The sequence below is a fragment of the Sapajus apella genome, unplaced genomic scaffold, assembly GCF_009761245.1.
Source record: "Sapajus apella isolate SASKATOON/1434 unplaced genomic scaffold, GSC_monkey_1.0 scaffold1, whole genome shotgun sequence".
NCBI lineage: Eukaryota > Metazoa > Chordata > Mammalia > Primates > Cebidae > Sapajus > Sapajus apella.
Genome location: NW_022436941.1, coordinates 4,805,129 through 4,823,968, shown reverse-complemented (window position 1 = coordinate 4,823,968; position 18,840 = coordinate 4,805,129). Strand labels below are relative to the sequence as shown.

Here is an 18,840-nt window from a genome sequence, read left to right as displayed (position 1 = left end):
GATCACGATTTCGAGACCAGCCTGGCCAAGATGGTGAAACCCTGTCTCTACTAAAAAATATAAAAATTAGCCAGGCGCAGTGTCAGGCACCTGTAATGCCAGCTACTCGGGAGGCTGAGGCAAGACAGTCGCCTGAACTTGGGAGGCAGAGGTTGCAGTGAGCTGAGACCACACCACTGCACTCTAGCCTGGGCGACAGAGCAAGACTCTGTCTCAAAAATAAATAAATATTTAATATCCAAAAAGAAAAATTGAGTTGTGCATCTTTATAGTACTTAAGAGAATTCCTTAATACTGTTTGGGACATACTTAATTTCAGTTTGCATTTTCTGCTGTTTAGATCTGTCATTCTGTATTGTAAAAGCTATATACTGTAATTTTTTTTGCCTTAAGTAGATTACCTTATGTATATTTTTAAAAAATATAAGCCATAATTCTCTAGTCTATTGAAATTAATGCTCACTCTTTTTCCTTTGTGTATAAAACTATTCATCATTTTATGACTTTGTCTTCTACTAAACATACTGTTTAAAAGAATTGTAAAAATATTTTACAGTGAGAGGGAAATGAATTTGAATGTTTATAGAAGATCACCTTTGAATAATTGCAGTTTGCTTCTGTCATAGAGCTGTTAACGATCTGTGCTGGAACAAATAGCAGCATATGGCCAGGTTGTATTTCGACTCCAGGAGTTCATTGTTGAAGTCATGGGACACACAGTTCTGAAAGCATGCTGCCTGGAAGTGGGTCTGTTCCTAAGAAGTCACCTGAAGCTCCCTTCAGAACCTACCAGGCTTTCATGTGAACCCTGTACAAATACTTCCTTGGTTTCAAAGAGGAACTTGCAGAAATTGAGAAGTGCATCATCAATAATGGTATTAAATGTTCTTCAGTTTTACTCATACTACACATAACTCATAATTGGAATGCATAAGATTTGAAAGCTGCCTGCCAAATAAGTAGTTCTCTTGAATACTTCATTTTTCAGATTAAATTTGTATTTTTAACCCATTCATATCTCTCAAAATCAAAAAACTACAGAGGATTTAGACTGAAAAATCTAAATTACTCTTCCTGCACCAGTTCCCCAGCCAGTCAATTCCCCTCCCCAGAGATGGCCAGGTCCTCAGCTTCTTACACTTCCTTCCAGAAAGAGTTCAACATACATAAGCAGTGCATATACATACACCCATACGTAACAGTCATTACACTACTCTCTTCAAATATTCCTAATTTAAATTTTGAGGATAATACCATAAAAATATGAAGAACTTCTTGGTTTTTTATTTGTTTGTTTGTTGTTTTTCTGAGACAGAGTCTCACGCTGTTGCCCAGGCTGGAGTGCAATGGCGCTATCTCAGCTCACTGCAACCTCTGCCGCCTGGATTCAAGTGATTCTCCTGCCTCAGCTTCCTGAGTAGCTGGGACTACAGGCACATGCCACCACGCCCATCTAATTTTTTGTATTTTTAGTAGAGACAGGGTTTCACCATGTTGACCAGGCTGCTCTTGAACTCCGGGCCTCAGGTGATCTGCCCACCTTAGCTTCCCAAAATGCTGGTATTACAGTCACGAGCTGGGATTATACCACACCTGACCATGTAGGGTAGGTTCTTATAAGTGGAATTGCCATGTGTGATTTTGCTGAGTTTTGCCACTTTATGGGGAGGTACAAGTAAATAAATGTATACTCTTGTGAGCCATGTAGATGAATACCTGTTTCCTCACACTCTTGCCATCTATGTGTTGTCAGACGTTTTGGTCCTCACCATTGCGGTAGATGTAAAATGGTAACCCATGTAGCTTTTTACCCTTAACTTTAATTTTGAACTACCACAGAAAATAATACAGGGAGGTCCTGTGTTCCCGTTACTTTGCTTCCCCCAGTGGCAAAACCTTACATAGTTGTAGTACATGATCAAAACTGGGAAACTGACACTGGCACAGCCCATTAGCCAAGCTGCAGACCTGACGCAGTTTACCAGTGTTGCAGGAACTTGCTTTGAGCGAAGGGGTGGGTGTAGTATCTTCTTGTATAGTTCCGAGCCGTTTTATCACATGTCTAGCTCTGCATGGTTGACTTCCATGTTGAGGTCCCAGCTGTGCCATCGCCTCACAGGAGCTTGTGCAGCCCTCTCTAGGCACAGCCTCCCGCACTAACATTGGCCCATGGGGAGGTGTTTTGTTTTACCTAGTATAATTTTAATTTGCATTCTTTTATTATAAGTAAGGTCCAGTGACTTTCTGTTTGTTTTCGAACCACTCATCTTTCCTTTTCTGTGACCTGTCAGTTCCTTTATATGTTATTTTTCTGCTGAGTTACCTTTTTCTCCATGACTTGCAGGAGTTCTTCCTTAGGGAAGTTAGGTCCTTGTGATGTGAGATCAAAATCCACCATCCTTCATTTTGCCCTGCCTGCCCATAAACCTGATGATTTGCCAGCATTTATGTCACATTTTAGATGCATGTATTTTTCCTTGCTGTTGAGTTTGATTTGTTGATATTTGCAGATGCTACAATAACTCTTGAGATAGTGGTGGACAAATTGTCACCTCGATTGGCTCAGCTTAATACCAGAGTGTTCAGTACCAGAGTAGCAGAAGTTCCACCTGATACTCAAAATGTCTGGGCCTCTCACCTGCTCAACACCCTGTACAAGGCCATTCTCGAATATGACAATGTTGGAGAGGCCTCTGAGCAAACCGTATGTGAAACTTCTGCCTAAAGCATGTGACTCCATTCTGCACAGCAGAGGGGTGGGAGACGGCTGGTCATGGTTCTGAGTTAAATGATAATCGAATGGTGACTTGTCGGACAGTTCAGAGTTTTCAAATTAGCTTCCAGAGTTGAGGCTGTAGTAAACTAGCTTTTCAGCTGTAATTGCCAGGATCCTCGGAAGGATGAGGCAAGGGCAAAGCAACATGTGAGAAATACCTCGCTTATGTATATAGACATTTACAATAATGCTTTCTTACATAAAAACTAAGTCTGTTACATGAAGTATCTGAAGTAGTCATATTCACAGAAACGAAGTGGAATGGTGGTTACCAAGGACTGGGGAAATAGGGAGCTGTTATTTAATGGGTACAGAATTTCAGTTTTATGACATGAAAAGTTGTGGAGATTTGTCACAACGATATGAATGTGATTAAAATCTCTGAACTTAAAAATGGCAAGGGTGGGGCACAGTGGCTCATGCCTATAATCCCAACACTTTGGGAGGCCAAGGAAGGACTGCTTAAGCCCAGGAGTTTGAGACTTGCCTGGCCAATATAGTGAGACCCTGTCTTAAAAAAAAAAATAAGTTAAAATTTGAAAAAGAAACAGATAGGCAAGATGATAAATTTTATGTTATATATTTCGTATTGTATTTAAAAAATATAAATCTAGGCCAAGCATAGTGGCTCATAGCTACTTAAGAGTCTGAGGTGGGAGGATCCACTTGAGCCCAGGAATTTAAGACCAGCCTCGGCAGCATACTAAGACCCTGTCTCTACAAAAAATTTTGAAAGCCAGGTGTGATGATGCCAGGAATTTGAGACCAGCCTGGCCAACATGGTGAAACCCCGTCTCTACTAAAAATAAAAAAAATTAGCCGAGTATGGTGACGAACACCTATAGTCCCAGCTACTCAGGAGGCTGAGACAGGAGAATCACTTGAACCTAGGAGGTTGCAGTGAGCTGAGATCATGCCGCTACACTCCAGCCTGGGTGATAGAGTGACACCCTGTCTCAAAAACAAGTAGCAAGTTGTGGAGTAGTAGCCATGCCTGTGATCCCAGGTACTCGAGAGTCTGACGCAAGAAGATTGCTTGAGTGTGGAAGGTCGAGGCTCCAGTGAGCCATGTTTGCACCGCTGCACTTCAGCTTGGGTGACAGAGCAAGACCCTGTCTCAAACAAAATGTAGATTAAAAAATCTATCTAGAGCCTGTAATTTAGAATGCTAGTTTTATTTGGGTATGTATATTAGGTGTATCTTCTAGTTTGTTGGTATAACTTTTTTTCTCACCAATTTAATATTGAATTTCAATATAAAGGAGATTGATTTTCTCTCAGCACGGCCATTTTTTGTCCTCTGAGAGCTACTGGAATTAAGTAATTTCCTCACTCTTAATAGACACCTTGCTCATAGTACGATTTAAATAGGGAAACCTTGCTCACCTGCCAGGGCTGTCTCAGGTCACACCTGCCTCTGTGTCATTTTCACTCTCAAGTTTCCCAGTCTGGACTGCAAACAATATGATCCATCCTTACTTAGGTGAGTTTTTTGTAAGGATTTTATAGCATATGTTTTTGGATTTTTTAATTTCAAGGCATTTCAGAAGTGTTTAAACCTCCTTTTGTTCTAGTGGCCAGGGAGCCCTGAGAGCTGACCGTGCACACTCTCTGCCTCAGGTCTCCCTCCTGTTCTCTCCCTGGGTGGAAACGGTGTGGCCTTACCTTTTCAGTAAGTGTGACAGTGGATGAGTGGATTGTGCATGGGCACCTGTGGGACGACGCCAGGGAGTTCATCATCCAGAGGTGAGCTGCAGCAGAGCACAAGGTCGCCGCGGTCTGTCGTCACAAGTTTGCTCCCCATGAAAATCAAATCTTTCATTAGTTTCAAATGGTACTAAGAAAATACAGTCCACATCACAGAACTTGTTGTCATTATAGGCTAGTTCTATTTCATTTATATGGAAGACGTCAGTAGTACCAGCTGATTATTAGTATCTTTGCCCAGGTTTTGTCAGTTCACAACTTTTAAACAAATCATATTTTTGGATGATAGTGTATTTATGGCTAGCTAGTATACACTGCTTCCTATAAAATGAGTTTAGGTGATATCAGATGGTTTCCGCTATTTCCAGTGTAAAATATCAGTAAAGAGATACAGAAATACTACAGAGTATGCCTCTAATACATTTATTTCTCAGAATTAGCTACTCATTTCTTTTACCTTACTATAATTTTTTTTACTGTTCTCCGAAGTGAATGAATTCAACCAATATCTTAGTATAATATTTAATAAAACAAGAAAAATCTCAATCCGTTTATGACAATTTTCCTTCAGTTATTTGATTTTTTCTGAACAGAATCATATAAACTATAATGTAGAGCTATCTGTACTCTTTTAACTCAATTTTAAATGATGTGGTATATTTAGATGTGTGGTTTCTATTGATAGCTGTCCATTGAATGCATCAGGAAGGGTAACTTTAAGTCCTTACTGTTCTGGAAGCGTAGCAATATGTATGTGATGCTCACATAAGTGAACTGACCTCCCTTCATCATAGTCTCTTGTCTGTCACTGTGTTCTGATTCATCAGTCTCACATGAGAATTTCTGTGACAAATGGGACTCTGACTGTCGTTGTAGGGTGATGATTGACCATCATTTTATTGTTAAAAATAGTCCAGTTAAGAATCTTGGTAGGGAAAATGGTAGAGAAGTCTGCAAATTAGTTTCACAGGAGATGGTAAATGGGAAAAACTTTTATTTTACTTCTAAAGAGGACCAAATTAGTCATATTTTAAATAATTCCAATTCAGGAATCTGTTTCTACTTACTTAAATTTTACCTATACTGTTGAAAGTATTCATTTGTTTTTCTCTTTAAACTGAGATCAGATTAAAACTGCCCCATTTGCCTAAAGATTGTTTCAATTTACTAATAATATTATTATGTTTTATAATGTCTGGACAACAAAGTAGGACAAGTATACTACTTTTAAGGAAGAGAAGTTAAAGTTTAAAACTATTTTGAATCTCTTTAGAAACAAAAATGTTCCAGTTAATCACAGACTTCTGGTAGGCAACTTCCATGTTATACAGTGTGTCAGAAAAGACAGAAAGTGAAGAAAAAAATGAGTGATAATGCGAGCGCGAGTTCCAGCACTGACCAGGGACCCTCCAGCAGGCAGCACACCATGGTCTCCTTCCTCAAACCTGTCCTGAAGCAGATCATAATGGCTGACAAGTCCATGCAGCTGCTGAAGAACCTGCAGTGTACAGAGAGCGCCACCTGCCAGGCCGCAGCCAGAGGTACCTGTTCCGTGTTCCTGTGTCTTCCTCCGTGTTGGGACACCTGACCCTACTCCCTCTTGTCATCCTGATACCTGAATATTTTGTAGTTTGCAAGTCATCACACCTTATTTCGGTGATAATTATCAATCATGATAGAATTAATAATCATGTTGCTCTTGATTTTTAAAAAGATTGTCTTATTGAAAACTTTTAGTGCTGTGTTTAAAAAGGCAGTGACAATAAGTTTCACATTCATTTTCCTCACTCCGGATTCCTTAGGACTGGAACTTTAAAAAATAATTCCCAGCCATTTGTTTTCTTTTATTGTTTTTATAAACTGACATAATAATTGTACATATTCATGGAGTCCATAGTGGTTTTTGATACAGTTACAGTGATCAGATCAGGATAATTATTTCCATCACCTCAAACATTTACTACTTCTTTATGTTGGGAACATTCAGTACCCTCCTCTTAGCTATGTGCAACTCTGTATTGTTAACTGTAGGCATCCCATATTGATACAGAACACTTGAACTTATTCGTTCCAGCTAGCCGTTTGTATCCTTTAACAAATATCTTCCTCCTTTCCTCCTGCAAAATCCAGCATCTAGTATCCTGTTCTACTTTTTACTAACATGAGATAAACATTTTTTAGCTACCACATATGAGTGAAAACATGCAGTGTTTAACTTCCTGTTCTTGGCTTATTTCAATTCACATAATGTTCATCATTTCCATCAGTGTTGCTGCAAATGACAGGATTCATTCTTTTTTATCTCTGAGTTTGTGTGTGTGTGTACCACAATTTCTTTACTCATTCATCTGTTGTTGGACATGTAGGTTGATTCCATGTCTTGGCTGTGTGAATAGTGCTGCAGTAAACATGGGGGTGCAGATGTCTCTGATATCCTGATTCCTTTCCTTTGGGTAAATGCCCACCAGTGGGATTGCTATATCAGACAGTAGTTCTTTGTAGTTTTTTGAGGAACCTTCAAACTGTTCTCCATAGTGTTTGCACTAGTTTATATTCCTACCAACATTGTGTCAGAGTTCCCTTTTCTCCACATCCTCACCAGCGTTTGTTATTTTTTATCTTTGTGGTAAATAGCCATCCTGACTGGTCTGAAATGATACCTCATTGTGATTTGACTTACATTTTCCCTAGTAATTAGTGATGCTGAGCATTTTTTCATCTATTTATTGGCCATTTTTATGACTTCTTTGGAGAAATGTCTTTTCAGATCATTTCCCTTTTTTTTTTTTTTTTTTTTTTTGAGACGAGATTTTACTCCCATCACCCAGGCTGGAGTGCAGTGGTGTGATCTTGGCTCACTGCAAGCTCTGCCTCCCTGGCTCAAGTGATTCTCTTGCCTCAGTGTCCTGAGTAGCTAGGATTACAGACACCCGCCACCACACCCAGCTAATTTCCTGTATTTTTAGTAGAGACGGGGTTTCACCATGTTAGCCAGGCTGATCCGAACTCCTGACCTCAGGTGATCTGCCCATCTTGGCCTCCCAAAGTGCTTGGATTACAAGCATGAGCCACCGTGCCTGGCCTCATTCATTGAATTCTTTCACTGTAAAATTTGCTTATTTGTTAAATACCTATTTTTGTTCAATTTCTCATTCAAAACATTCTTTTCCTGATTTTATTGAATGTTTATTTGTACTTTCTTGTGTATCACTGAGTTTCCTTAAGATTTTAATTCTGAATTATTTTTCTGGCATTTCCTGTATTTCCTTATTGTAGCCTCTTACTGGAGAGTTGTTGTTTTTCTTGGGAGGTGTCATGGTTTCTTTGCTTTTTCATGTTTGACGTATTCTACATTGATTTCTACACATCTGGTGGGAAAGTCACCTTTTCCAATTTTAAGGAGTACGTTTTGTAGGGAAAGAGTTATTCACATGAATGGGTCTTGGAGTGTTGGTTCAGTGGAATGCATTGGCCTTGGTTCTGGATGAATGCAGTAGTGCAGTCTCCATGTACTTTCTACAGTTGTAAATCTCTTCCGTGATGTTTCCAAGTACCTCAGTGACCTACACTGAGGGAGTTTGTGGCAACAGTGGCACAACTGGCCAGATGCGCTGGCTCACACCTGTGATCCCAGCACTTTGGGAGGCCAAGGCAGGTGGATCACTTGAGGCCAGGAGTTTGAGACCAGCCTGGCCAATATGGCAAAACCCTGTCTCCACCAAAAATATAAAAGCTGGATGTGGTGGCACATGCCTCTAATCCCAGCTACTTGGGAGGCTGAGGCACAAGAGTCACTGGAACCCAGAAGGTGGAGGTTGCAGTGACCCAACATGATGCCACTATGCTCCAGCGTGGGCAGCAGAGTAAGACTGTCTCAAAACAAAAAAAAAAACAGTAGCCTGGCTTTGCTGGGATGGGTGGTGGCGGTGCGGCGGCGGCGGGCCACCCAGGGTTAAGCCCCGCGGGAGGAGAGAGCGGCAGAGGCTGGGCCGTGGCCGGGAGGGAGGAGCGCCGGGAGGAAGAGGCCAGACCGGGAGAGCCCCCGACCCAGGAGGGAGAGGAGGCTGAGCATTTCCTGGCGCATTCCCTGCCGACCCCACTGACTCACTTGGTCAAGGAAACTCCCAGGCCCTGCCATCAACCCAGATGAGGAACCCTGCGTGCCCGCGTATGCCCTGCGGCCTCCGTGGGGTCCAGGTAGCCCTCGGAACCTGGGCAAGCCAGGGCGGCGGGGCCGGGACTGAGCCCCCGGATCGCCCTGGCCCCAGCGTCCCCAGCTCCTGGCCCCGGGTTCCAGGTCCCCCTACCACTAAACCACTCCTCCCGGGCTCCAGGTCCCTGCACCCCCCAAACCGCGCCCCCCTGGCTCCAGCACCCAGCACCCCCTAAACCGCTCCCCCCGGGCCCTGCACCCCGGGTCTGTAGGCCTGGGCTCCAAGCTCCCCTGCCTTGCACTCGCGGCTCAGTACCCAGATCCCCGATTCTGCTCCCGGCACGTGGCGCGGCCCCCCTGGGAAAGGGACACCTCCATGTTTCAAGGTGTTTTGTTGGAAAGTAAGGGGCAAGCAGGTTGCTAGTGTTGTCCTAAGCTCGCGCAGCGGGATCTGAACCCGTTTTTCTTTCGTGCCTTGTGAGGACCTGAGGGAGCCTGGTCCGCGGGGCTGTTCTTGGAGAGAGGAGTTTTGGGCTTTGTTGAGGAGGCTTGATTGTTTCTGGGGCAGCGCTGTTTCGTATGAACCTTCTGAATTGTGTATTTTCAGCCTGAAATACGTGAGCTTCGTTTGCAGGACACTGGGTGTGACTAGAAGTGGGCAAGAATAATTGGAAAACGGGGTTGAAGGAGCATTTTTTTTTTTTTTTTTTTTAAGCCGAGAGGGGCATCGGGATGGTGCCCGCTCTGCCGTGAAGTCCACTCAGGGAGCGGCTCTGCAGCGGAGCGCCACGCGGAGCCCCTGGGGACTGAGGCTTGGAGCGTTTGTTTTCTGGCAGCAGAGGGTGGCAAAGGCCACCATGGCCACGCTGGGAGCGGCAGCATTTCCTGGAGTCATTGGGTGGACTCTGGAATGAGGCGTGGCCGGAGCCGCTGGGATGCCCGTGCGGGCGCGCATTGCTGTGCCTGACAGCTTGGTGGCTGCGACAGATCCCCGGCCAGGCCAGGACCTGCAGGGCCCCACGTGTGCTGCCCTTTGCCTGCACTGGCCAGTGCTTTCCATGTGAAGTCTAGACCCACAGGCACGGAGCCTGGAAGAACGAGTCAGTTGTGGGTGGGCGTGGGCCGTGGCATGTTTGCACTTGTAGGGTCCCTGCGAGTGACGTGCCCTGGAGTCCTGCGTTAAGACAAGTGTCTTGTGTGCCGCACTCAAAGAAAATGTATCCCCTAAGTTTGTGTGTGTGTTTAAATTTACTTTAAAATTTACATATAGTAAAGTTCACTTTTTGGTGTGCAGTTAGTGCAATGAGCTTTAACAGATGCGTGGACTGCAGTGACTATCACCGCAGTCAGGATAGTCAGGAAGGCAGCCTCTCTCCTCCTCCCTGCTCGTGCAGCCACCTGTCTGTTCCTCAGTCCTGCTCCTTTGCCTTTTCCAGAAGGTCACGTGTGGGCTTGGGGTCTGGCTTGCTTCACTTAGCATAAGGAGTTGGAGATTCAGCCATGCTCTGGTTTGTCCCTGAAGCGTAAAGATACAAAGGTTTTAAAAGTATGGCTCTCGCATACGGCCTGAGAGAGAGGCTAAAATGATAAAGTGATGAGAAAAATTACGAAACTATAGTTCATTAAAAACATTAAATAGTACAGAACCGACAGAACCGACGTGTATGCCGAAAGTGAAATTCGCTCAGTACTTTTAAGTAGTATACAGTCTTTGCTGTGCATACATAATTTTTTTTATAACATAGTGAGAGCATATTGCATATGTTATCATCATACATTTTTCACTTAATGATGTTTGGTTATTTAAACATCTTAGCAATCTTTACATGTTGATATATACAGTGTATACACACAGATTTCCCTTAGTCTTTTAAGTGGCTGTATAGTTTTGGGGTTTTTTTTTGTTTTTTTTTTGAGGCAGAGTCTTGATTTGTGGCCCAGACAAGAGCGCAGTGGTGCAAACTAGGCCCACTGCAACCTGTGCCTCCTGGTTCAAGTGATTTTTCCCATGTCACCTTCCCAAGTAGCTGAGATTACAGGCATGCGCCACCACATCTGGCTAGTTATTGTATTTTTAGTATAGACAGAGTTTCACCATGTTGCCCAGACTGTTCTTGCACTCCTGACCTCAGTGATCCTCCTGCCTCAGCCTCCCAAAGTGCTGGGATTACAGGCACGAGCCACTGTGCCCAGCCAGATGACTATAGTATTCTGTAGTGTGGATGTTCCATAATTTTATCTGCCTCCTGTTAATTGATGTTATAGTTATTTACTGTTTTACACCACTACAATCAGTGCTTGTGTCTGTATCTTTGTGCACATACTTAGATTTATCATGCTAAAGGTGACTTTGGGTTTAAATAATAGCTAACATTTCATGAGTACTTCTCATCTTCCAGGCATTGTTCTAAGCCAGGGTTACCTGTCAAGGTCCAGGTAGTGACTGCTGACAGCTGTGCAGGCCGTGTGGTCTCTGGACTGTAGCACCCATGCAGTGTGGACAATATGTATGGGGAATGAGTCTGGCTATGTCCCATTGAAACCTCTGTATAGAAAGAGGCAGTAGTGTGGTCTGTAGTTTGTTGACCACTGTTCTAAGTCCTATACATCCTAATTATTCTCATAGTCCTCGAAGGGAGGTGCAGTTACTATCCCCACTTTGTGGATGAGGAAACTGACACAGAGAAGGAGGAGTCCAAGGTGACATGGTTGATCAATGGCTGAGCCAGGCCTTGACCCATCCATTCGACTTGCATGCTTCAAGTTTAAAGATTAGAAAGACGCTGCCAAATGTCTTCTCCTAAATGTTAGAACTGGTGGCGGGACCCTCAGGCACCTGCTGAACCAGTGGCCTCTGGTTCTTTGAAAGCCATGTGCTTGCTAGGTACCACTCCGGGCAGCTTTTGGATGCTGGATAGGCCAGCACCCTCTCAGCACCTCTCACTGTGTGCCTGTCTATATTCCTGCTTTTGATAAATGTTTCCTCAGCACCAGCTTACAGAGAAGTCTGCTCAGCCAGTGCCTGGGACCGACCACCCATCTGGCAGGCAGGAGGACAGACAGACTTTTCCAGCAGGGAAGATCAAGTTGGGTGCTGGCAAGGTTAACTTCCTTTGATGTCTGCTGTAGCAGTAATCACCTGAGCCCAGGTCGGCACATTGCTTGGCCTATACCATGGCCCATTTTCCTTCAGTAATACGGAGCAGACCTGGTGCGGTGGCTCATGCCTGTAATCCCAGCACTTTCGGAGTCCAAGGCAGGGTGAATCACTTGACGCCAGGAGTTCAAGGCCAGCCTAGCCAACATGGTGAAACCTTGTGTCTACAACAACTACAAAATTAGCCGGGCGTGGTGGTGCATGCCTGTAATCCCAGCTAGTTGAGAGGCTGAAGCAGGAGAATCACTTGAACCCAGGAGGTGAGCTCATACCACTGCATTCCAGCCTGGGCAACAGAGTGAGACTCTGCCTCAAAAAAGAAAAATTGTGAAGACCAAATGAGATAATGTATAAAAAAATACTGCAAGTTGGCGCAGTGGCTCACGCCTGTAATCCCAGGATTTTGGGAGGCCGAGATGGGTGGATCATGATGTCAGGAGTTCCAAGACCAGCCTGGCCAAGATGCTGAAACCCCATCTCTAATAAAAATACAAAAATTAGCCAGGCGTGGTAGCATGCGCCTGTAATCCCAGGTACTCAGGAGGCTGAAGCAGGAGAATCGCTTGAACCTGGGTGGCAGATGTTGCAGTGAGCTGAGATCACACCACTGTCCTCCAGCCTGGACAACAGAGCAAGGCTCCGTCTCAAAAAAAAAAAAATACTGCATAAGACACACTGTTTATGCTATGTTTTCTAAAGATTTTATTTTTGTAAAACATATTTTATAGTGTGAAGTTTTAATTAACATGTCCAAGCTATTTTCATTGCTTTCCCGATTAAAATTTAGCCAACTTTTTGGTTATCCCTAGGTGTCTTTTGTTGGTGGCAGCAGTAATGAAATAGCTTTCTTGAATTTTTATTATGAAGGAATGTTGAATTTTATGTTTTTCAGCATCTACTGAAATAATTATATGTTTTTTTCTTAATTTACTGAATGTGATGTAGCACATTTATATATTTGTGTTTATTGAATCATCTTCATATTCCTCAGATGAATCCCACTTCGTCATGGCAGATGATCCTTTTATTGTCTTGTCAAATGCAGTTTTCATGTATTTTGTTGAGGATTTTTTGTATCTGTGTTCATCAGGGATATTTTATGCCTGTCTTTTTCTTTTTTGTGTTGTGATTTGGTCTGGTTTTTGCACCAGGGTAGTGCTGGCCTCATAGAACAAGTTTGGAAGTATTCCTTCCTCTTCATTTTTGGGCAAATATTTTGAGTGAAATTGGTATTAGCTTGTTTAAAAATGTTTCATTGAATTCATCAGTAAAACCATGATTCTTGTGTTTTTCTTTGACAGACTTCTTATTACTACTTTAATTGCATTACCCATAATTGGTCTGTTCAGGTTTCTTATCTTTCTATCATTCTATCCACACCAGCCCAGGGATGCAGGAGAGGCCCCAGTGATTGGCCACACTAGCTGCTGCCTTTCTCTCTGGCCACTGACACATCTGGTTCATTACAGCATCACCAGGTGTTCTAAGAGAGGCAGAGTGTAGACTGCCCTGGCCTGGGAGCGCACAAACACAGGGCTTCTGGGTGAGCCCAGAGCTGGGGCTATAGCTAGAACGTCAGGGCAAGAGAGGCCCGTGACCTCTCACTTCCTGGTCCTGGTCATGAGGTTTCAGGAGTGGGACCAGAGTGGGCTTACTCAATGTTTTGTAATGACAGGACAGAGAAGGCAGCAGCCTTTGACACTTCACATGAAAACGTGGCATGAGAAGAACCACTGTTCAATCCTGTCCTGGCCAGAAAGTCATTGCTGTTGGCGAAAGAGCCAGTGTCTGAGTGCCTGCAGCTATGTATGTATATACTATATACATAGATATATGTAATGCTGCTTGGCTTACAGTGTCTAAATATTTACCATCTAATGCGTCAGAAGAAATGTTTGCCTTTCCCAGTGCTGATTATGGCTGTGCATGACCCTATAAAAATGTAACCACTTTTGATAACAATAAACAATAATATTAGCTGCCATTTACTGAGGCTCAGAAACATTAAATAACTTGCCTAAGGTCACACAGCTAGTAAGTGGCAGAGCAGGATCTTACAGTGACAGTTTGGAGAGAAGAGGAGAATAAGTGATGGACTTTATTCCGGCCATGCAGATGCAGGTGGACCCCTGGACTTCAGCTTCTCCAGGGCCGGGCTTAACTCCAGAACTGTCAGGCAGCTCTGTGACCCCCTCTCTTCATGAACTTGCTCTGGGATGGCTGCCAAAGCTACTTTTAAATTACAATCCACGTGAGAACACTGTGGCCAGAAGCTCCTATCTTCCTGGCATTTTCCTTCCTGTGGGGCCTCCCAACCTCAGCAGTTCCTCTGTAACATGGCTAACTCCTGTCTTGTTTCCTCCTAGACTTTACCTTGTGGATTCAGAGGGGAGACTGCTGTTGCTAAGCCCTCCTGAGCATCATTTCTGGTGTGGCAGAGTTGACAAGCCTCCTGCTTCTTGACTACTCCTGACTCATCTCTGCAGAGTAGACACACCTCACTTCTTGGACATCACTGAAGAATATTCTGGTAAGTAAATTTTTCAGGAATGAAAGCTTACTGCTCAGAACACTCAGCTTTAGAAACCTGGAACTATTTTGCACATTAGTCTTTTTTGTTTTTGAGATGGAGCCTTGCTCTTGTTGCCCAGGCTGGAGTCCAGTGACCCAATCTGGGCCTACTGCAACGTGCACCTCCCAGTTCCAAGCAATTCTCTTGTGGTAGCCTCCTGCGTACCTGGGATTACAGGTGCCTGCCACCACGCCCAGCTATGTTTTATATTTTCAGTAAAGATAGAGTTTCACCATGTTGGTCAGGCTTGTCTTGAATTCCTGAGCTCAGGTGATCCACCTGCCTCAGCCTCCCAAAGTGCTGGGTCTGTGCTGTGGTCAGGTCCAAGACAGGGCCCAGCCAAATCTAGAGTGATAGCCAGGGTAGGGTCAAACCTAGGGTAGGGCCAAGGCAGGGGCAGGGCCAGGGTGGTGCCAGGATGAAGGCAAGAACAAGGAATGGACAGGGTAGGGACAGGACAAGGGCAAGCATAGTGCAGGTTCATGGCACGGCGAGGGTCCAGGGACAGGGTCAGGGCCATAGCATCACCAGCGACTGGGCTGTGGCTAGGACAGTGACAGAGCCAGAGTCAGGTCCAGAGCAGTGCAAGGCCAGGGTACTGCCAGGCATTTTAGGGTCAGACAGGATCAGGAACAGGGTAGGACCATGTCATGGACAGAGTAGTTCCAGCATCAGCCTGGGGAAGGGCCAGGGCAAGGCCAGGGAGAAGGCATGGCTAAGGCCATGCCAAGGCAGAGACTTCCAGTACAGGGTCAGTGCAGGGTAAGGCCAAGGCCAGAGCATCGAAGGGCACCGAAAAGCAAGGGAAGGTCCAGGGCAGGGTTAGGGGCAAGGCAGGGCAGGGTCAGGGCCTGGGTCAAGGATGGTCTAGGGTCAGAGCTATGGAAGGGCCCGGGCAGGGCCCTGGATAAATAAGGGCAGAGCCAAGGCAGGTCATAGAGAAGGTAGGGCAAAAGCTAAGGCAGGGTCAGAGCACATCCAGGGAGCGGCTAGGACTGGGCAGGGTAAAGGCACAACCAGTGAAGGGTAAGACTAGGCAATGGCACACATGGGCCATGGTAGGGCCAGGAAAGGGCAGTATAAGCATGGCCTTGATGGACCAGGGCAGAGACAGGTCAAGGAATTGCTGGGACAAATCTGGCTAAGGACATGTCCAAGTCCAGGTCAGGGCCAGAACACGACCAGGACAGTGACCACTGGCAGGCCTGGTGCCATGACCAGAGTCAGCAGGAGCAGCAGGGCCAGAATCAAACCATGGCCAGCACAGATCCAGGGCAGGGACAGGGTAGCACATGGCCAAGACAGGACCAAGATGGGGCCAGAGCAGGGCAGGGCACCACAGGGCCAGGTCCAGGGCTGGGGGCAGGGCTAGGTCAAATGCCAGAGTCATGCTCAGAGCAGGTCCAAGGAAGAATCAGGGCCAAGGAATGGCAGGGCTATTGCAGCAGATGGCCAAGGAAAGGCCAGAGCAGCGAAGGGGTCCGGATAGGGCCAGGGCGAAAGCAGTGACAGGGCCAGAAGCATTGCAAGGCCAGAGGCAGGGCAGGACAAAGGTCACATCAAGGTAAGGCAAGTCCATTGCAGGGCCAGGGTCCAGACCAGAACCAGAGAAGTGCTGGGGCAGGGCCAGTGCTGGGACCAGGACCAGGAAAGGACAGTGTCAGGAACAAGGCAAAGAAAGATCCTCAGGGCCAGAGCCAGGGCCATGGCAAGACCAGCAACAGGGCTAGGGCCAGACAGTGATAGTGCCGGAGTCAGGGCAAGGGCAAGAACAGCGTGTACTGGGTTAGGGCCCAGGCAAATCAGGGCCAGGGCCAGGCCAGTGTCATGATAAGGCCTTAAGTAGGTCAGGGCCAGGGCAGGGTTAGTGCCATGGCCAGGTCTAGGACAAGGCTGGGGCAGGACCCTGACAGGGCCAGGACCATGGCAGAACCAGGGGTAGGAGCAGGGGCCAGTGGTCAAGGTCAGGGCTGGGGCCAGGTCTGTGCTAGTGTCAGGGTGAGGGCCAAGGTACGGCAGGACCAGGTCAAAGGGGCAAGACCAGGACCAGGGTGAGGTCAGGGCTAGGGGAGAACTAGGATTGTGCAGGGTCAGACCTATGCTGGAAGCAACGCAGGGTCAGGGTCCAAGACATTGTGGCCAAGTCTAGGCCAGGGCCAGGGCCAGAGCAAATGCAGAGCCAAGGAGAAGGCAGGAACATGGAGGGTCCAGAGGTGGGCAAGATCAAGGCAGAACCAGAACCAGCACAAAGAAAAAGCCAGGGACAGGGCAGCGCAAGGCCAGGTTAGGAGCAGGTCCAAAAGAATGCAGGGCTAGAATAGTACAAGGCATAGCAAAAAGCAGGGCAGGGGTCATAGCTGGGTCACAACTAGGAACAGGGCCAGGGTATTTTGGGGCTATTACAAGCCCATAGCAGAGGATGACTGTGGAAGGCCAGGGCCAGGAAGAAGATAGGGCCAGGGCCAAGCCTGTGCCAAGGCAGAGAGTGCCAGTGCAGGGTCATTGCAGGGTGAGGGCAAGACCAGGGAATGGAAGGGCAGGGCCATGGTCCAGGGCAGGGCAGGGTCAGGGTCAGGGCCTGGAAAAGGGAAGGGCTAGGGCCAGGGATATGACAGGACCAGATCAGGCTGGGGCAAAAGTCAAGGCAGGGTCAGGGCAGGTCCAAAAAGGGGCTAAGGTGGGGCAGGGCCAGGGCACAAGCAGTGCAGGGTAAGATAGGCTAATGGCATGACTGGTTTATGGCATGAACAAGTACAGTGTAGCAGAGGGCCAAGGAAAGGCCACAGCAGGAAAGGGCCAGGGAAATGTCAGGGCCATGGCAGTGCCAGAGCCAGGGTAGATACAGGGCCAAGAGAGGGTCAGGAATATGGCAAGACAAGTGGTAGGGTGAGGGCCATGGGCAAGTCAGGGCCAGCGTACTGGGTAATGCAGTACCCAGTCATGGGTCGGCCAGGGCAGAACCAGGACTGGGGTCAGGCTGGAGCCTGGACAGGATCTGAGCTGGGTCATGGCCAGGGAGAAACGAGAGGCAGAGTCACAGCCAGTGACATGACAGGACCGGGACCAGGACAGAGTCAGAAGCAGGATAGAACGAGGGCCAGGGCAGGAACAATGCAGGGCCAGAGCTTGGCACAGGTCAAGGTCAGGACCAGCACAAAGCCAGGGCAGGGCTAGGATAGCACAGAGCCAAGACAGGGTAGGGCTGGTGCCAGGGCAGGACCAGGAAAGGGCCAGGCTATGGCAGGACAGGCACATGGAAGCCCAGAGTCGTGATGTGGACAGGGCAGGGGCCACAAAAAGACAGTGCCAGAAAGGGGCCAGGACAAGGACAAGTCCAGAGAAGGGTCAGGTGTGTATGCATAGGAAAAAGAATAGTGTGTAGGGTTCTGTACTGTCTTCAGTTTTAGGCATCCACTGCGGATCTTGAGGTGTATCCTAGGCAGTTAAGAGGGGTTTACTATAATTTTGAATAATGGAGGGAAAGAATTTAGGAACCAAATGCAAAGGAGCTGAGAGCTTCATTGCCACCAGGGGGCAGTGTAGGGTGTGGGAACTACAAGGCCTGCGACCTGAATGCTTTGCAGGATCCCTTCTGGGTTGTTTCTTTGATGGGAGTAGTTTGACGTTTAGCTGCTGCAGGAAACAGGTGAAAGAAAAGCTTTGGGAATGTGTCATGGGCATGATGCATCATGGAAAGGAAGAATGAATTTGTTGAAAGAATTTGGGGTTAGGCAGGCTGGGCTGTTGGGGAAATCACTTGAGAAGTTTCAGGGACAGTTGAGGTTTGTTTAAGGTCAAGATGTTATGTGTTCCCCACCCACAATTTCTTATTTTGAAATTTTTCAAATCCACATTGAAATAATAGTACAAACATAAGAATACACAAGCACAGGGCGGGCACGGTGGTTCATGCTTGTAATCCTGGCACTTTGGGAAGCTGAGGTCATGAGTTTGAGACCAGCCGGGCCAACATGGTGAAACCCTGTCTCTGCTAAAAATACAAAAATTAACTGGGCGTGGTGGTGTGCTTTTGAAATCCCCACTACTCAGGAGGTTGAGGCATGAGAATCACTTGAACCCAGGAGGTAGATCTTGCATGAGAATCACTTGAACCCAGGAGGTAGATCTTGCAGTGAACTGAGATCACCCCACTGCCCTCCAGCCTGGGCAACAGAGTGAGACTCTGTCTCAAAAAAAAAAAAAAAAATACACAAGCACAGATTTTATTATAGGTCATGAAACTTCTAAAACTCCCCCCCACCAATTATGTCATTGCAGGTCATGAAACTTCTAGAACCACCACCCCTTCCCCTAATGCTTTTGGGGGAATGAGAATGAAAAATGGGCAAAAAGACCAAAAACAGTTTTGATCTTCCAGACTGTCGGCGTTCCTGAGGCTACACTTTGAGACTCTTTTATAAAACCTTTGTCACATCTAATAAAATATGCAGTAACTTTATATCATTAAATATTCA

The 18,840-nt window shown here is 46.3% G+C and overlaps 1 pseudogene; it reads left to right on the top strand.

Moving 5' to 3' along the window:
* The window catches only part of LOC116554047, a 26,029-nt pseudogene extending 7,189 nt beyond the window's left edge, over nucleotides 1-18,840 (top strand).